Source organism: Acomys russatus, chromosome 12, assembly GCF_903995435.1.
Source record: "Acomys russatus chromosome 12, mAcoRus1.1, whole genome shotgun sequence".
Taxonomy (NCBI): domain Eukaryota; kingdom Metazoa; phylum Chordata; class Mammalia; order Rodentia; family Muridae; genus Acomys; species Acomys russatus.
Genome location: NC_067148.1, coordinates 7870383 through 7888005, shown reverse-complemented (window position 1 = coordinate 7888005; position 17623 = coordinate 7870383). Strand labels below are relative to the sequence as shown.

The 17623-nt window shown below is 42.9% G+C and overlaps 1 non-coding gene across 1 annotated transcript; it reads left to right on the top strand.

Moving 5' to 3' along the window:
- Positions 1-350: 350 nt before the first annotated feature.
- Positions 351-454, top strand: LOC127196760 (U6 spliceosomal RNA). Its single transcript, XR_007831532.1, has one exon. It is a non-coding gene; the product is annotated as a U6 spliceosomal RNA (small nuclear RNA).
- Positions 455-17623: the final 17169 nt, after the last annotated feature.

Here is a 17623-nt window from a genome sequence, read left to right as displayed (position 1 = left end):
TCGATACCCCCTCTCCCCTCTAACCTTCTTTCTCTCCTACCTAGTGTTGGTGGCGTGGAAGGGACAAGGGTGATGTAGGGAAGTAAGAAAAAGAAACCATGAAAGTAGCCAAAAGTCCAGCTATACCTCAAAGTAGCTTGTCTTTACGTCAGAGACCATTTATAGAAAACCACAACTGCTGAAAATGTAGAGGGCAACTGATTCTTGGGTGCTCAGCCCAGTGAACATATTTACAACAAAATTCCTGCAACCGAGGCACAGGAAACATTGAGAAAGAATGGCAGAAAGATTGTAAGGGTCAGAGGAGCAGGAAGTCTGTGGTGAGATTGTATCTCCGAGGAATGGCAGGGGAGTGCTTGGCCACACGTACACTAAAATTGGAATGATCCCGAGAAGGTTAGCATGGCCGCTGCGCAAGAATGACACGCCAATTCATGAAGCATCCCATACTTTTTTAGAAGATGTTTTTAGGTCTGGATAGATATTCTAGGTTGATAGAGATGAGGTATGATTTGCATTCAGAATTTTAGACTCACTAAGATAGGAAAGATGTTTTCTTCAAGGTTACCAAATACAAATAGCCAAAACACTATGACTGTAACATTTATATACTTCCTGTTTGTTTTGTAGTTCTGCTTGCTGTATGTAGTTTATTTGTGTGTGTGTGTGTGTGTGTGTGTGTGTGATAATAGAAGTGATTATGTTAAAAAAAGAATTAACTATAGAAAAAGAGGCCATGAATTTGTGAGGGAGCAAAAAAGGAGACATGGGAAAAGCTGGAAGTAAAGGAAAGAAAAATAGGGAAATGATATGATTACATCTTTTTAAAAGAAAACTTTCTACTGATTGCGAATTTCACATGAGGTACCCCAATCCCACTCATCTCCCTGTTCCACTATACTTGACCTGTGCCCTTGCAACCTCTCCCCACAAAACCAAACCAAACCAAACAAAAAACCTTTCTGTGGAAGTTGTGGTGTGTCACACAGTATACCCTATTGCCCAAAAAAGTTTTTCTTGCAAATGTTCATTGCAGCGAGCCATAGGTCTGATTTGAGGCCTCTGGATTCTGCTACACTATTCACACTAGATTCCCATTGGGGCACCTCCCAGATATCCTGTTGTTGCCCTGTGTCATGGAGATACCCCAGCTTTTGTTTTGCAGGACTGGACCCTTCACTCAGTCCAGCAATTCATAGATGGGGTAGATGTTGGGGTGGGCCACCTCAAAGTCCTAGATCTGGCTTGAGTGGTAGTTACGTTGTTCTGCCCACCTGCCCTCCTGCACCCAGGCCACCAGGGCCAGCTCTCCTGCTTTGCCTAGGTGAGGGGCTAGGCCAGCTCTCCCACTTTCACACCCTCTCTCACCTACACCAGCCACTGGGGCCACCTCCGTTGTGCTGCCCAGGTGGGTCATGGGGCCCACTCTCCCAAGTGCTGCAGCCCATGAGGGTCAGGGCCAGCTCTGCACAGCCCTTAGACATCAACATAGGCCCTGGTGGTAGTGCAGACCAGGGATGCCCACCTCCTTGTCTGGACCATGGACATCAACATAGACCCCAGCTGCTGCAGGGCCATACACCCAGATATTGGTCCTCCATGGGCGAGGACCTCTGCGTGTCTTCCACCCTGCCCACACACGTGGTGGCAGGTGAAGGCCATCTTGTAATTACATCTTTATTTTAAAAACATTGGAAAGATAAAAAACAGGCTCATTGACTTTTGACATTGCACAGAGAAGGAGGGCCTGGGAAAGTTCATAGACCGTCATTTTAGACTTAAGCCATTACCTCAGGCTTTGTAATTTTGTCCTAATTGCATGTGGCCAGGGGATAAGGGGAGTGTCCAAAAGTGCTGCGGTGCTGGGGAAGGTTAACTGAGAGGGACTCCATCTACGCGCCGATGGTGAAGCCATTGTCCATGCCGAGAGAAGACCGTTTGGCATGGTTGCTCTGGTCACCCGCGTTCCGGCTGCTCATCTCTGGCTCTGTGTTGGTTCCCCAAGGTGAACTTGTCCTTTGGTTTGTCTTTGTATTCTGGACACGAGGAGGAGGTAAATGTATATGTCTCCCCGGGAAGGAATCTTCAAAGCAACAGGTTCGTCTATATTTGGGTATTTGGGACGAGCGCCTTTCCTTACCACTGGTAGAAAGAAGTGTTAATAGAAAAACCTTTGCTGTTGCAGGCCTTAGCTCGGGCGCGTGGGAGCGAAATACGACCATGCATTTAGAAGGCAATTTGGCAATGTGTGTCAAGATGGCAAAATCTGAGCACACTTTGACCCGGCAACTTGACACCCAGCACTCAATGCACGCATGCGCATTACAGCCCAGGGCTAGCAAGTGTTAGCACCACCCACATGCTTGTCAACACGGGAATAGCTTCCTAACTCGCACATTCAGCTGCGTGTTTTGTAATTAAGAAAGAATGGGGGAAGATTTGTATCTGCGCATTTGAAAAGACCTTAAAGAGATTATCTTTCAGCGAGATTTTAAAAAGCAGTATGTGTGGCATGGCTGCTTGTGCAAGTGAAACAAAGACAGTGTGTGTAAATGGAATGTAGCACAAAATAGTTTTGTATTTTATATGCACCAAGCAGTTAGTAGCTGTGGTTAATTTGTAGGGACGGAGAGTGGAGAGAGTGTTCCAGTAACAGAAGTCCAGGCTGGCACTGAACTCTGAATCTTCTGGTCTTCCAAGTTGCCGGGATTTCAGGCCTGTGCCACCACTCAAAGCTTTAGAGAAATATTCACAGGGCATATGAATATTATATATATATATGATGTCATATGTATTTGATTTTTAAAAGAAAAGACTTCTTTAGCCTGCCTTGGTGGCTCACGCCTTTGATCCCAGCACTTAGGGAGGCAGAGGCAGGCAGATCGCTGTGAGTTCGAGGTCAGCCTGGTCTACAAAGTGAATCTGGGACAGCCATGGCTACACAGAGAAATCCTGTATAGAAAAACAAAACCAAAAAAGAAAAAGGACTCTTTCTTTCTATCCACCCCAGCTCAGCAGCTATACTGTCAGGCAACTATTATACTCTGCACAGAAACACCTCTGGACACACAGGACTCTTGGAGTTTCATTGTTACCCCGAAGTGGGTGTGTGCATCAGGGCCACCTGCAGTGCATCTGTAGTGCCTTTGAGAGCAAACCTCTGACCCTCTAATCTAGGGCTAGAGGATGGGGGTGAAATGGTGTCTACTGGGCGGTGGATGTAACTCCCAGCGACCGCTTAGTGTCTGTGAGTTGCCAGTATGGCGGTGGGTGGGAGAGGGAACATTTAATTTTTAATCTCACAAACTGGGCTTTTTAATTAATTTTGAAGCCAGGTATTGAATTGAGGCCTTACACATGTGTGCCTGCTACCCCTCCAGACCTCAAAATATGGCGTTACTTTAAGATATCTGCCTCAAATGACCCAAAAATAGACTGTGACTTTGTAAATAATGACCACAAATCTTTATTTCTAACTATCACAGATGTATTAAAGACTGTAAATATTTCTCTCATGAAATACCTATTCCCATAATATTTAAGCTTGAGCATGAGCATTTAAGATGTTACTCTGCTAATTTTTGAAAAATGAACATATTATTTTTTTGATAGACTTTTTTTGACAATCAACATAAAACATACATTGTGGTAAAAAATACTTAAATACTAAATACTAAATTCTATACTTGGGAGCATAGTTCTCTGGGAGAGCAGTTGCTTACTGAGTACGCATGAGGCTTCGGGTTTGCAAGAAAGAATAAGCCGTGAAAGCTTACAATTACAGAGAAACCCTGTGCTTGAGTTTGTTCCAGTAAGTACTCCTACGGAAGCTATTTCAGGTTTCTCATTTTACAGGAATTTAAAGCAAAGTAGATGCTAAAAGGACTCAGTCATAATGAACACACGCTGTGCAAGAACGTAATTATGACTCACAGAAAGAAAGTCATATGCCAGCACAGTAAGTTGGTTTTTAACATTAACTTCATCTTCATTTGGGTTCCTGCAGAACATCCCAAACACTGCGAGGGAAAAACAACTCGTGAACGATTTCTTCCTTGAAGTATGTTTAAGTTGGAAAGACATTCTTTGATAAGAGCTAAACCCAATACTTTTTGGTTTGTTTAAAACCCTCCAAGGTACTTTTGGGATGAATGCGATTTAGCAGAAGAAACAAAGTATTGCTTGTCTCCACTTGGACCCACGTGAGCTGGCTGACAATGCATAGTCTCCAGGATGTGTGGAACTGTCCTCTAGTTTAGTTTAAAAGGCTCTGTGGTTAATTACACCCCCCCTCCCAGCCCCAGGGCCAGAAATGGATTCATTTTTCATTTGTGTCTGTTTCTGTATACATCTGTGTGTATGTCTCTGTGTGAGTTTGGATGTATGTTTGTGTGTGTGTCTCTGTGTGTATATTTATCTGTGTGTCTGTCTTTTTGTGTGTTTGCCTGTGTGTGTCTCTGTGTGTTTGTCTGTGTATGTCTGTGTGTTTGTGTATGTGTGTTTGTGTGTGTCTCCTCATGTGTGAGTGTCTCTATGTGTGTTTGTGTGTGTCTCTGTATATGTTTGTATGTGTATGTGTGTTTGTGTGTATGTGTCTGTGTCTATGTATGTGTTTGTATGCGTGTTTGTGTGTGTCTATGTGTGTTTCCACATGTGTGTATGTGTATGTGTCACTCTGTTTGTGTCCTTGTGTCTATGTATGTTTCTGTGTGTGTGTCTCTGTGTCTATGGTATATGTTTGTACGTGTATGTGTGTGTATGTTTGTATGTGTCTCTATGTCTCTCTGTGTGTTTATGTGTGTGTCTGTGTCTATGTATGTGTTTGTATGTGTGTTTGTGTGTGTCTCCTCATGTGTGCGTGTCTCTCTGTGTGTGTCTTTCTCTGTGTGTGTATATCTGTGTGTGTGTGTGTGTACACTGTGCTGAGGAGTAAACTCAGGCCTCAGGCATATATGGAAGCTCTTTGTCACTGAGCAGCGCTCTACCACTCAGCTGCCTCCCTACCTTTTGTGCTTTAAAAGACACCTGCTTCCTGCCACCACCTCCTGACAAAGAAGAACAAAATACCTAATTCTATAGCTGGAGTTTCCACCTGTGGGCATTGTTAGCTTTCTGTAACTGAGTGAAATATCTGTGGAAGCGGACATACAACAAGACAAGGTTACATCTGTCTGCACCTTCAGAGAGTCTAACCCATGATTAAGTGGCCCTTTTGCTTTGAGGCAGTGGTGAGGCCTCGGGGTGGAAGTGCTTGGTAGAAATGACCATTCATGATAGCTCTGAAGGAAAAGGAAGGAAAGAAGGAGACCAGGGTTCCATAGTCCTCTTTCAGGGTACATATCTAATGACTAAGGATCTTCCACTGGGTCCCACATCACAAAGGTTCCAACACCTTCCAATAGTACCAACTCTGGGGAAATCAGCCTATTATATGCCTGAGCTCTGAAGAGCCATTCATAAGCTGAATCATCCACAATGGCCTGGACCAGCACTACCTGGGAACTGTTGCAAGTAATTCTTCGACCTAACTGCAGCCTGTATCACTGTATCACTGTCGTTATCATCATCATCATAGTTGTCATCGCCAGTCATCACCATCGGCATCATCATCTTTTGTAAAGAAAAAGTAGAACTTTCTTTCTTTGCAGTTGACATAATTGCATATAGAAAATCTGATAGAATCTACACCAAAGGCTTTTATAATTAGTGAGTTTAAAGATGTTATGTGTGCCAGGTGTGGTGGCGCACACCTTTAATCCCAGTTCCCGGGAGGCAGAGGCAAGTGGATCTCTGAGTTCGAGGGCAGCCTGGTCTACAAAGCGAGTCTAGGACAGCCAAGGCTACATAGAGAAACTCTGTCTCAAAATAAATAAATAAATAAATAAATAAATAAATAAATAAATAAATACACACACACACACACACACACACATATAATTACATGGTACAAGATCAAAACATAAAAATAACACTGCCTTTGCGCTTAAGAATAACACAATATCAAAATAAAAAAAATGCAAAACATTAAATATCGTAGGGTCTAGGGAGATGCTTGCCTACTATGAGGGTAAACGTGCTTGCTGCTTGTTCTGACCACCTGAGCTTGACCTCTGAGACCCACATAATGGAGGAGGAAACCAACTCTCACAAATTGTCCTCAGACTTCTACATGTGTACCTTGGCATGTGTACACCCATTTACATACATACAAATGAATTAACATAATAAAAATATTTATTTTAAAATAAAAGATACACAAATGTACACTGTAAGCTATAACATGTTCCAAAAAAAGATATAAGATTGGCTATGGGTCAGTAGTGCTCTGATGTCAGTTTTCTGACATTGATAAAAAGATTTAACAAATTCTTGAGTAAATCACAACTTTTTTTTTCTTTCCAAGACAGGGTTTCTTTTGTGTAGCCTTGGCTGTACTGGACTAGCTTTGTAGACCAGGCTTGCCTCAAACTCACAGAGATCTGCCTGCCTCTGCCTCCCTAAGTGCTGGGATGACAGGTGGGCACCATGGTGCCAGGCTAAATCACAAATTTAAAAAAATGTTTATTTATTACTTTGAGTGTCTGACTCTTTTGCCTGTATGTATGTTTACTATGCCTGTAGAGCCTACAGAGGCCAAAAGATGGCATCTGATCCCCTGAAACTGGAGTTTCACACAGTTTGTAGTGAGCCTGTAGGTGCTGGCAACTGAGACTGAGGCCCTGCAAGAGTAACAGAAGCTCCTAACTGCTGGGTCATCTCTCCTAGCCCGAAATTACACCTTTGTTTTTCGTTAGTTTGTTTTTACAGAACTGAACAAGCTAGTAGTTTATATTTTAACAATCTCTAACATTTAGGCACTCTTTGTGGAGCTGGGTGTGGCAATGCATGCCTTTAATTCCAGCACTCAGGAGGCAGAGGCAGGTGCATCTCTGTGAGTTCTCGGCCAGCCTGGTCTAAAAGTGAGTCCATGACTGCCCAGCTAGGATTACACAGAGAAACTTTGTCTCAAAAACAAAAAAACAAAAAACAAAAAAAAAACCAAAGCAAAACAAACAACAACAACCAAGAAGAAAAAAAAAAAAAAAAAAAAAAAAAAAAAAAAAAAAAAAAAAGAGAGAGAGAGAGAAAGAAAGAAAGAAAGAAAACTCGTTCTGAGTGGAACTATTTTTAGTGTGGGATGAAGTCCTGCAAGATACCTTGCCTGCTTTTGTCATAACTGACTCTGTGCACTCAGATTGCTTGCAACAAAACAAAGAGAACATGTTAAAATGCGGACTCCCCTGCTATTCTAAATGCAGGGAATAAGCATGTAGACTTCAAAACACGTAGAGTGATGTTGCCTCTTCACTGCCATAAAATTTCTTTAGACAAATTTCTCTGTTAATTGTCTCTCCCTCTCCTTGGTTTACTGATCTTGAAGTTCACTTCCTCCTGTCTCAGTGTCCCCAGAGGTGAGCATAGAGTTAAGGGCCAATCATGCTTGGCCCTTAGCTAGCTGTCTTACATTTTTATTTCCTATTGTCCTTGCTGTCTCTCTGACATAACAATTGTCTCTGGGAAGGGAAGTCGATGGTTAAAGATGCAGCTCAAATTGGGAATGTCATGGAAAAACTGAGTCTAAGGGAATGAGAAGATAACTGTGAGTGATGATGGGCAAAATACATCATACACGTGCTTGCAAATGCCATCATGAATCCCATTATCTATATTTAATATACACTGATAAAAACAAATGACAAAAATATCATTAAAACAATATGTTGGGGGTAAGGTTCATAGGTCTTAGAGGGAGCCTGCTGGTGTTTTAATAAATGGTCATGTTGTCAAACTGCCTTATGTTTATACCCATAGATTTATGCTGCCTTCGATATTCATCAAAGAAGCTTCTTTTGCAGTGGGCAGCCGCTAAAACGGTCTCATAATTGCTCTAAGTGGTAAGAATAACTGGCTGTGAGTGCTCAGGATGTTGACAGCACCTGCATTCCTGCTCAAGAAACATTGCAGAAGATGGGGTGGAGAGAATGTAAAAGCCAGGGACGGTGAGGCACACTGTGGCATGCTGTTTTCTGAACATGACTTGGCCTTGCACTGTGAATGTACTGCCGCTACAGTTACCTGCCCCGGGTCTGTACAAGACAAAGCCAGTCAATATTCCAGCGTGGATGGGAGAGGGGTTGCCAAGAGGCCCCATCCCCAACCACAGAGCCATTGGTGTTTGTTGGCTTCTGGGGGAAAAGACAGTGAATTTTCTTTGGAGATGTAATATCTAGTAGATTTCTCACCATCCAGCCAATGGCCTTGTACCACTGTTCATATACATAGCACTCATTAGACTCAGCTGGTTATTTAAACCAAGAAGGGAATGTGTGAAGTTGGAAGAAGATGGGTTGAAGGGTACCTGAGAGAAACTGGACGGGAGAAATAAAAGATGGATACTATCAAAATACATTGTATAGCTATTAAATTCTGAAAGAGTTAAATATAATAAAATGTACCGTTTTGGTTTATTTGCATTATCTTCTTAAATTTTCGGACCCAGGGAAATTGGTACAAAAACCAGGAACTTTACCAAATTAGGAGAAATGCTCAATCACCAGGTTGTTTGCTCATGCCGTGGGCATGTCTATGTTAAGAATGGAAGGCTAGAGAGGAGGGAACATGGTGGCTTTCTACCTGGCTTCTGCTTTGCTTGCTTCATTGCACTGCCTGAACGCATCCCACTCACCTGGGTTCCAGGCCAGAACTCAGGTGTTTGCCCATCTGCTTTTTCCTTGGGACCTCTCTGAAGATTCATATTTTTTCTGAACATGCCATCCTGAGATTCCTGTGCTTCTTGATGCTTCTGATGGCTCACTCTTTTTTCTTTGAAGATTTATTTAGTTATTAAGTATACTGTGTTCTGCATGCATGTGAAGCCTCCATGCCAGAAAAAGGGCACCAGATTTCGTTATAAATAGTTGTGATTCATCATGTGGTTGCTGGGAATTGAACTCATGACCTTTGGAAGAAAAGGCAGTGCTCTTAATCTCTGAGTCATCTCTGCAGGCCTGACAGCTCACTCTTTTCATTTCTTTCTTTTTTGTGTACTACTCACGTGTTTTTTTTTTTTTTTTTAGAGTTCTTTCATTGGTTCTCTCTCTCTCTCTCTCTCTCTCTCTCTCTCTCTCTTCTTTCCTCCCTTCCTCCCTCCCCGTCCCTCTCTCCTTCCCTCTTTTGATGTTATTGAGCAGTGACTATGGGCAGGCACTCTTCTAAGTACTATGCAGAAATAGCTTAGCTCTGCAGTGTTCCATTCTTGAGGAATGGAAACAGCAAAGGCACCCAAGTGATGAAGCTAGTTAGTGAAGGAACTCAGGTCCTGACTGTAGCATCTTGGCCGCAGTGCCTACCTTTTAAACACCCACAACGCACATACATTTTCTTACTTCACACGTGCATTTAACTGAGCATGTCTGTTTCCTTAGCTTCATCTGCCAGTCATACCATATTTTTAGTTTCCACCATGTCTGTTATCTGAGTTCCAGCTCTGTGGTCTCTGTAGAGCTCTAAACAACTTGCCCAGCATTTCCTTCTAGGGCCCTGGGTGTTTACACATGGAACCCATTTTCCTCCTTGCCTTCATTCTGGTGATGCCTCTGTTTTTGTCACCAGTGCCAGGACCTTGGAAGCCACCTTCAGTTCTTCCTGCTCTGATTATTCATTCATACTTGGTGATCCAAGCACGTTTATTCTACCTCTTTGCTCTTTTGAAATTACATTTATGTATATGTTTTTGTGTGTAGGTACTACTGTGCTGCACTGCACGTGTGGAGTTCATAGTTCAGCTTCTGAGAGCCTGCTTTCTTCTGCCAGATGTGAGTTTTGGAAGTCGGATTCAGAGCACTAGTTTTGGCACACAGGAGCCTTTACCAGCCCAGTCAAATTAGTGGCCTCCCTTGTCACCATCTTTAGATCACTTTTATTCCCTTCTGTTTTCCCTACTGCTACCATATAACACTCAGGATTATAACCAGTACTGTTCTTGATCTCTTGTGCAAGTGATTGGTTTTTCTGATATTTGGGTCTCTTGACTGGTAATGCTTAAACCAATATGATACATGGGGCCAAATGTGAAGGTTACTGAAGAAGAATCCATAGGATTTTGTGAGCTAAGTTTTTTGTACCTTTTTCTTTTGTTTTCACATTTCTGTGAGATAGTTTTCTTACTTGTTTTAAATTTTATTTTGTGCTACTCTACTCACAGTCAATACCCTGTGGCTCCATGAATGTCCACATCTACATGTCTGTTTGCGAATATAGACACATCCTGACCTTGCTTATCCCAGAGTGCCCTTCTTCACCTCAATGGGCAGACACGGTTTCCAAGCCTCAGTTCAGAGTCATTTTACTGTAGAGCTTGTTCACGACAGCTAATTGAGGCCAATTGTAAATAACCATCAGTAGTTATTTTTCATAACTATCACCCTTTTGGGGGACAAACATTTCCCTCTTTATGCAGCGCCATCTCTTGAGATCAGGCACTAAATTGCCATACCTATTTATAGGAAGTGCCTCAGGGCTCTGCATTCAGAAATGTGCACAACGTGATTCTGTAGATGAACACAGCCACCCTTAATGGCCAAGCCCCCTGTGACAGCAGCACCTTAGGAAAGCCATGTGCAGCTCTTCTGTATTTTGGAGAATTCCAGAACTTTTTATATTACTTTCCAATCATTTCTAAATCCCCGCTTCTTTGCAACAACAACAGGAAAAAAACCCTTAAGAACAAGTACGTGCTACATGCTGGTACATCATGGGAGAAGATGGGGCAAGCCACACTCTGCTTTCCAAGGAATCCACATGACCATCTGTCGGGCTTGAGCCCAGGAGCTGAGCCTGGGGAAATGGTTTTGAGCTCATGATGGTTCATCACCAGGGCCACATTCTCTTCCTGTTGACACAGACAAATGAGACATTTCTAGGCTTGTCTGTGAAAAGGAGACACAAGAAAAAGGAAGTTGCTTTGAGTCCCCCAGTTCTACCGCCACCAAGCACCACAAACTTGGAGACTTGAACAGTGGTGACTTGTGGTTTCACGGACCCAGGGAGGCTGAAGTCTGAGACCAAGAGCTTGAAGGTTTACTTAGGGTCCCCAAGGGAGGCTGACCTGGCCTTCATTTCCAGCTGTACGTATTGGCTTACTTCTTTGGCTTCCTTGCCTGTAGCCATGTCAAATCTGTCTCCATGACCTGGCCTTGTCTCTTTGCTCTCTGAGTCTAAATGTTCTTCCTTTCATGACTTTACCCTAATCTGATATAATCTGTCCCAATTTGGTTATGTTAAAGAGTTTCCATTTCCATATAAAGTCTCACTCTCATCTTCTAAGGTTAGTGCATTTTTTTTAACATTTTTATTTTATGTGTATGTGTGTTTTGCCTGTATGTATGTCTATGCACCACATAAATACCTGATGTCCCCAGAGGCAAGAAGAGGGCATCTGGTCCCCTAGAACTGGAATTACAGTTGCTTGTGAGCCACCATGTGGTAGCTGGTAATCCAACCCAGGTCCTCTCAAAAAGTAACAAGTGCTCTTAAATGCTGAACCATCTCTCCAGCCCTTGGAGCATATCTTAAAATTTTATTTTAAATCACAATTTATGTATATATATTGTGTGTGTGTGTGTGTGTGTGTGTGTGTGTGTTGCCTAGTTTTTATATCAATTTGACACAGGCTAGTATCATTTGGGAAAAGGGAACCTCACTTGAGAAAATCGGAAAATAGCCCTACCAGACTGGCCTGTAGGCAAGCCTGTAAGGAGATTTTATTAGTGTTTTCTGTATGAGGGCACAGTTAACTGAAGGTAGTGTAACTCCTGGGCAGGTGGTCCTGCGTTCTCTAAGAAAGCAGGCTGAGGGAAGAACTTACTTGCAAACTGAATCTATATTCTAAATTTTCTGATGTATAGAGTAGGTGAGTGGGAATTAGAACATATTCTGTTGTCTAAAGCAAGACTTCTTGAGACCAAAAGAACGCTACACACACACACACACACACACACACACACACATTTATTTATTAGAAATTTCAATGCTTTTTTGTTTTTAGTAAAGTTGTTAAAAAGTGTAAGAGTCCATCTCCACCCCCGCGAGACGTGGCCCTGATTCCTCGGTGGCCTCTCTGTATGCTATAAGGGTTGAGATGTAATCATAGACATTTAGATTGGTTGTGTGTGAGACTAGCTGACTGCTGTTTGAGCTATTTGTGTGGACTTGAACTCTCTAGTATTGTACTGTGATCTTATAGCTGATGGGTTCACGGCAAAACAAGCTCTTTTTTTCTCACCCCAGGGAAGCATTTGCCAATTTTATAGTTGGATAGTTCCTTAAAAAATTAGTAGCCATTTCAGCATCAAGATTTCCTATAAATTTAATCTGTGTAGATTTCCAGCAGAGTTTGGATTTTCCTAAAATAATGGAGTCCTACTTATTGCTATGTTAAGTAAGTCCTCAACCTTTCTGTAAATAATGTAGCTTGTAATTTACTGTTCTTTAGATGTATAAATTAAGCCACCAGGAGGTTAAGTGAGTTGTTCAAGATCACAGTGTGTGACAGGGTAGAAATTCAATCTAAACACCTTCATTACTGATTTTATTTTTACATCAAACTACCTCTCTTCCCATATTTTAATTTATGGATACTGGTTACAAAATAACCAGTATCCATAAATATGTTTTCTAGAAATAATAGCTAATTTATAAATAATTTACATACTCACATACCTAGTAGTCATAACCTCAGTATCACTGTAGTGTTCACAGGCTGTAGGGGAACACAGTAAGGTCTGGTGAATGGCCATTCTGGTGATCTGCAAGAACAGTAGGCCTCGGGGAGGCACAGAAAAAGCTACAAAGATGCCCAGATGTTCAGGCAGTAGAGGATACGAGCAAATTTAATTGAATTTTTCTTAATCAGGCTTACTTTCCTTCTAGGCCCTCTCTAGGCAAGAATGTTCTGTGAGTGGCTTTTTGGCTATACAAAATGCCACTCTGACACATGAGGAGGTCCCAGAAAAGAGAAATTAGACATATGAGACAATTTTCACTTTTCTGTGTTTATTGGAGAAAATCATCTCTAGCTCAAATTATGGAGGAGAATGTCCAGCTACAAATTTATTAGCATCATAACAGCTTTCTTCACCGCAAACATATAAAGTTCCTACCTACATACATGTCTGTGTTCCTACCTATGCCCCTTCCTACATCATGACTGTCCCCTCACCTGCATACACGACTGTGTTGTCAACTACATCATAACTGTCTCCCACCTGCATACAAGTCTGTGCCCCTGCCTGCACATGTCTGTGTCCCCACCTGCATACATGTCTGTGTCTCCACCTGCATACATGTCTGTGTCTCCACCTGAATACACATCTGTGACCCCACCTGTATCTATTTTTGTGTCCCTACCTGCATTCATGCCTGTGCCCCCACCTGCATACATGTTGTGCCCCCACTTGCGCACATGCCTGTGCCATTTATAAAGATGTGTAAAGGACACAATCCAAATACCAAAATGTTCTAATTCTAGTGGAGGAAAGATAAGAACATTTTCCAAGTTTTTTTTTGTATCTTGTAATAATGAATTATAATTTTTTCTTCCTAACACTCATTGTAAAACTTCTGCCTAAAAGATAAGGTTAAGGACAACAGAGCATGAACGGTATGATCACATATAAACCATGAACTTCTTTGCTGCTGTTTTTGTTTTTTATTTGCTTTGGGTTTTTTTTGTTTTGTTTTGTTTTTGAGTCTCACTGTGTAGGCCAGACTGCCTTCAGACCTACACTCCCCCTTGTCACATAAATCCTGACTTCTGAAGAGAAGGTCTAGAGCCATGGTTTTCTTCAGATCGTAGGCCCAGTCAGAGTGTGAGCACAATGCCTCAGGCCAAATAAGAACCCTTCAAATATCACAAAGATGAGTACAGCACTGTTTATTTCATATATAACTCATATACACAAAAGAAATAATCACAGGAAGTGGTCAGTGTTCATGTCCTTCAATATGCTTTCTAAACAGAAATTAGCCCTGAAATCCACCCTCATTCGCAAGTCTCACCAAATCTGCCCAAGAAGTAGCTAGAGTTACCCTCCCTTCTGAATGGTAAGCCTGTGTGGAGGAAAGCTAATTTTGGAGAGTGGATCATAAAGATTAAGGAAGATAAGCTATCACACACAGAAAGAAACAATTTTATGGATTAACTTTTCTTTTTCTTTTTTCTTTCTTTTTCTTCTTCTTCTTCTTCTTCTTCTTCTTCTTCTTCTTCCTTTCTTGGGGGGGGGAGGGTTATTTTTGAGACAAGTTTCTTCTATGTAACAGCCCTGGCTGTCCTGGACTTGCTTTATAGACCAGGCTGGCCTCGAATTCACAGAAATCCTCCTGCCTCTGCCTCACGTGTGCTGGGATTAAAGGTGTGCACCACCATGCCTGGCTCTATAATTACTCTTATAATAAGAGTGAGGGTTGTGGGGTTGGAGAGACGTTTTTGTAGAGGATCAGAATTAGGTTCCTAGCACGCATATCTGTCAGTGCACAAATGCCGGTAACTTCAGCCCCAGGGAATCTGACAAAGGCACTTTTTGGCCTCCCCTACACTCACATGCACATACCTCACTCTCAACACACACTTATTATTAAAAATAAAATGTCTTCTCATAAAGAACCCTCCACACACCACAGAATTGAAATAAGTCAGGCACCAACGGCTCATACACTAGTCTGCTTCCATGAGACACGTGGATTGGGAAATATGGAAAGTCGAACAGTGGTGCCAGAGGTTGAAGGAAGAAGGCGCTGGCTGGTTTTTTGAAAGTGGATTCTATCTTATGGTTTTAACTCTTCTTAGTTATGTTTTCAAATTTTCTTTTTATCTTTTAGTTTATAGAAGGCACTTTTCACGTAGCACCATGTTTGGTGATGCTTGCTTGTTTTGATTACGGTAAGAGTCCCTGTTCCTTCGATAATCTTCCATGATAAACCGGACCCTTCGGCACCTGGGTCCCCTGACTGCATTCTCACAGGCTCACCCTCTCAAGAGCTCCACACCCTCACTTCAGAGCCCAACCATGGCTTGACCTCAGTTTTTCCAGAGAATCTGCTGTCTCTTCTCCATAAGGGATTGTCTTCCGTAATCCAGAGAAGCCAAAGTAATGTTCTGACTCTCTCCAGAGAAAAGAGAATCGCTATTCAGACATAGCCAATGGATAGCACGTTCTCCACAGTTGTGTGAAGAACAGGGACAGACTCTGACATGAACTATGATGTCCCCCATTTGACTGCTTCCCCTTTGTGAGAGGTCTGGTGGCACTCAGAGGAAGGGGAAGCAGGCTACCAGGATGAGACTTGACAGGCTGTGATCATATGGTGAGGGAGGAGGTCCCCTTATGTCACAGGCCTAGGGGAGGGGAATAGGGTGAAAGAGGGAGAGAGGGGAAGAACAGGAAGATACAAGTGAGGGGATAACAATTGAGATGTAATCTAAATAAATTATTTAAATAAAAAAAACAGAAAAGAGAAATGCTCACATCCATTGTGTTCGCTGCTTTTCTTATCACAGTCACAAAATATCTCACAAAAACAGTTAAAGGAGAAGGGTTTATTTGACTCCCAGTTCAGGATTTCAGTCCATTATGTCAGGAAAAGTGCCGCATCTGGAGCCTGGAGCAGATAGTCTCGTTGTATCCACAGCTGGAAAGAAGGAGGGGGATGCTTGTGTCCATTTAGCTTTCTCCTTTTTGATCACTCCAGGACCCCTGCCCATGGAATGAGCCTCCCCCCCAACTCTTGCCCATGGAAAGACCTCCTCCTCTTCCTTCCTCCCCCTGCCCGCACACATTTAAGGACAGTCTTTTCACTTCAATTAGCCTAAGCTAGACTATCCCTCACAGACACAGTCAGAGAGATTCCTTTCGTAAGTGATTCTGCATCCAGTCAATGTTAACCATCAGAAGTACCAATCTTCTTCAGTTGAAAATTCGTTCACATCTTCATTTACCATGAAAAGAGGAGGGTTTGGGGGCTAGAGAGCCGCTTCAGTGGCTAAGAGCCCTCTCTGCTCCTTCAGAGAACTCAAAGTACAGTTCCCACATCCATTTTGGGCAGCTTGTAACTGTTAGCACATAGGCAGCCATGTTAGCCCACCTTTAGGGACCTTCAACCTCTGATGTTATCACTAGCCGAGACCGACCGCCAGGTACGCACCAGGTGTGTGTCAGATACAAAGGACCAGCTGCCACTGTGAGCTCTCTTATTCTAGGTTCCCAGCCTCCTCTCCTCTCTGTCCTTCTCTGCCCTCATGGCTCTGTCCCCAGTTGTCTGCCTGCCTGTTCAATCATCCTGTACCCCTTCTCTAGGCCCTAATTTCTCTCCCCTTCCCTCCAATAAACTTCCTGTTAGCAGATATGTTGCAGCGCGGCATACTTATCGTTTTAACAGTAGCGGCCTGTAACTGCAGCTCCCGGGTATCCGACCCTCTTGTGTGTTCGTGTCTGTACATAGGTGGCACATGTATTTCTCATAATTTTAGAGACTGGGAAGTCCAAGACAAGGAACCAGAAGACAGGGAGTTTGCTGAGAGCTCTTTTCAGGCCTTCAGAACGCTGTCTTCTTGTCTTGACATGCTTTACCGAGAGAAGTTTCTCCTAACTCGCGTGCATAAGGCTCCACAGTCACCACAGAGCTGCTCCCAAAGGTGCCACCACCCAGTATCTTCATATTGGGGGGTATGGACGGGGTCCCAGTCTGTGAGTCTTTTAAGGCCAATAAGCACTCAGCTCATAACACTTATTTAGCACACAGCACTGTGTATCAGAGTCAAAGCAGAATTAATAATGATAATAAAGATGATGAAAGAAACAATCATAGTGAATCATAAACTGAAAGATCACTATAGTCTGGTAAAAGCACACGCGCGACCCACTTGTTTCTCATTTACAATTATGCAAATAGAGAAGTATTATTCCTTTTCTACATAAAAAACTACTTACCTAGAAACATTTAGCTTAATAGCCAATTACTATATGACATGTTAGAAGCAAGACGGTGGCAGATGATTACCATCCTGGCCAAGCCAACTCATTTTAGCAAATATTTATAGAGTGCCTACTATGCCCAGGCTCTGAACTAGACAGTGGGGGCTACAAAGCAGAGGTTAGTCATGAGTTCTGCCAGAGAGCTCACGGTCTGCTGGAGGAGCCAGGCATGATGGAGCAAGCCTCAGGAGGCTGAGGCTGCAGGATCATTTGTGGCCAGGAATTTAAGAGCAGTTTGAACAACGTGGTCTGCCCTGCTTCTCCTTTCTTTCCTTCCTCCCTCCTTTCCTCCCTCCCTCCCTCCCTCCCCCCTCCCTCTCTCCCCCCTCCCTCCCTCCCTCCTTTCCACCCTCCCTCCCTTCCTCTCTCCCTGTGTTCCTTCTACCCTGCCTCTATTCCTCTCTCAGAAAACAAAGCCAACAAAAAGAGTAATAATGATTCAAGACTGTAGGTCTATAGGGAAGGGGGTGACTCATACTCTTAAAAATCTGTTTTTATCTCTAAAGATAATCACTGCCTAGGACAGCTCACCTTCACTTGGGTGGGAGGCTAGG